At 55.4% G+C, this 2442-nt stretch overlaps 1 non-coding gene across 1 annotated transcript; it reads right to left on the bottom strand.

Moving 5' to 3' along the window:
- Positions 1–1813: 1813 nt before the first annotated feature.
- TRNAQ-UUG (transfer RNA glutamine (anticodon UUG)) lies at positions 1814–1885 on the bottom strand. Its single transcript has one exon. It is a non-coding gene; the product is annotated as a tRNA-Gln (tRNA).
- Between the last annotated feature and the right edge of the window lie 557 nt (positions 1886–2442).

The following is a 2442-nucleotide window of genomic DNA, read 5'->3' as shown; positions in this document are numbered from 1 at the left end:
GCTCCCCACTGCTCTGCCTTCTCCCCTGAGCACGCCGGCACTGCTTCACTTCTCCTGCCTCCCAGGCTTGCGGTGCCAATCAGCTGTTTAGTGCGACAAGCATAGGAGGGGAGGAGAATTAGAGCGGAGGCGGCGTGCTCCGGAGAAAACAGAGCAGAGGTGAGCTGGGACAGGAAGCAGTTCCTCTGCACGCCCCCGCCCTTGTTACTTGCTGCGGGAAGCCCTCTCCCCGCACGCCCCCAAGCCCCCTCCCCAGCTTATCTCCTCTCCACTGCCTCATCTGAGTGTGGCTTTTGGTTCCCCCAACCACTTGGCAACCTAGGCAGCTGACTAGTTCACCTAGTGGTTGCACCGGTCCTGGACACTGCCTATCAGCGGGATTCCTCCTCCTCCTCCTCAGTAAGATTAAATCTCCGCAGCTAGACAGCTGGTGCATCTGCTGCACCACAGTACCCCATGCCTGAGCCTCCCTGCCAAAGCCCTGCACCCGGCTCCAGAGAATTAAGTCTCACATCTCAATGGGAACTCAACTTCTTGTGCTCAGAGAGTCTCGGCCCCCCTCAGTAGCTGACCTGAGAAACACAGCGTCTGCAAAAGCAGCAAAGAGTCGTGTGGCACTTTATAGACTAACAGACATATTGGAGCATGAGCTTTCGTGGGTGAATCCCCACTTCGTTGGATGCATCAGTGTTTGCCTTTTCCAAAGAAGTGCCTGGAGTACCTTTTTTTATGTGACCCCTTGGCCTAATGGATAAGGCATCTGATTTAGGATCAGGGGATTGAGAGTTTGAGTCCCTTTGTGGTTGTGCTTGTGCAGCTTTACCTTTGGGCTAAAAGTCCTGCTCCCTTCAGGGCTGAAACCTCTTCTTGGCTGCTCAGGCCAATGCTCTGGCTTCAGCTAGAGCCCTGGGAAGGAGTTGGGGGGAATGGGCATGACAAAGGCTGGGGCAGGAGCCCCAGGTGCTTCCAGTGTAGCCTTTGCCCTTCCTGACTTGCCAAAGAAAATGGGCGGCTGCCCAGGCTAGTGTGTAGAGCAGTTTCCCTCTTCCAAATGTGCGCCAGTCTCTGTGTTTGAGGTGGTTTGCTACATGGAGCCTGGGTGTTTCTCTGCTTCTCGCCAGCTGGAGAAAAGCCTTTTGGGGTAAAATCTCCTGCCCCAGGGCAAAACTGAGCACCTTGTGTGGGAATGGTAAGAGGCCCCACCAGGGGGGCTGGCCCTGCTTTCCTACCCTCTTCGATAACTGCCACAGAGCATCAGCAGCTGCCTCGCATGCTAGTCTGTGGGTGGCCTTCAGTGGGTGTTTGGCATGGCAGGGAGCAGGCTGACTGAGTGTTTTTGTGCCTGTCTGAAGGCCACACATAGGCATGGTCCTGCCCTCCTCTTGCCCTGTCCTCGGTTGTTGTGTGGCTTTTAAGCCTTCCCTTGGAGCTGTCAGCGCCAACCGCCTCTGCTCTAGGTGCCCAGAGGAGGAGAGGTGTGCTGGGCTCCAGCCTGGGAAGCCTGGCTCTGGCACTCCTTCCTTTAAATGCCATGTGGGCAAGAGGAAGAGCTGCAGCTACAGGGACCAAAGTTGTGGACATCAGATGAAGCCGCAAGAAACCAAACCATCAGGTCAACCCGCAGGAATCTCTAGCCAGACTGTTAAGTTCTAGGACCCCACCCTATAGCGGCCAGCTGGACCAAAGACCTATCTCCAGTGGGCATCAGTGACCCATGAGGAGGAGAAAGAAACCTTGCTGAAGTTTATCCAGGTAGAAAGTAACTATACACATTGAGCTCCAAGACTTTGCAGCAAACTACAATATCGGCAGGAGGTCCCACTGAGATTTGAACTCAGATTCCAGGATTCAAAGTCCTGAGTGCTGCCCATTACACCATGAAACCTGCTCCCGTTTTGTTTTCTAGACCCCTGGGTCTCTCGGCTGACTGGTTTGCACTCTGCACTTATTGCTTCCCACCAGCGGCTTCCTCTCGCAGGACTCTCTCTCCTCCTCCAGCGACTGTTCTCCTGCACTATGGGATCCGCGGGTCCTGCCCTGAGTCCCCACATCACCTTGCTTGGTCTCCATTCCCAGCAGGCTGCAAAAATGTCAGGGGAGGACACCCCTCCCTTCACTCGGTGCTCCCGCTCATATCCGCCAGCTGCAGCCTCATCTCATGGAACTCGGGCAGCTGTCACTTGATCCGGTTGTACAGTCACAGGATCACTGGCTCCCCAGCCTGGATGCTCTTGTGGAAATCCCACAGGCAACACTGCAGGACTTGGCACCATTGGTTTCTTTGATATTGGGGTGTTTGCCTGACCGCTGGAACAAAGCCGCCAACTCCTCCCTCACCGACTTCCGTCAATCCCTCTGGTTGCCATAGAACCCTCTGATGCTTTCCTGTTCTGCCAACACCGCCAGGCCTCACCCCCCCCTGCTCCTTTATCTTGCAAGCTC

Source organism: Gopherus flavomarginatus, chromosome 15 (assembly GCF_025201925.1).
Source record: "Gopherus flavomarginatus isolate rGopFla2 chromosome 15, rGopFla2.mat.asm, whole genome shotgun sequence".
In the NCBI taxonomy this organism is placed as follows: domain Eukaryota; kingdom Metazoa; phylum Chordata; order Testudines; family Testudinidae; genus Gopherus; species Gopherus flavomarginatus.
The sequence above is the reverse complement of the archived record's forward strand: the minus strand, read 5'-3'. Positions and strand labels throughout refer to the sequence as shown.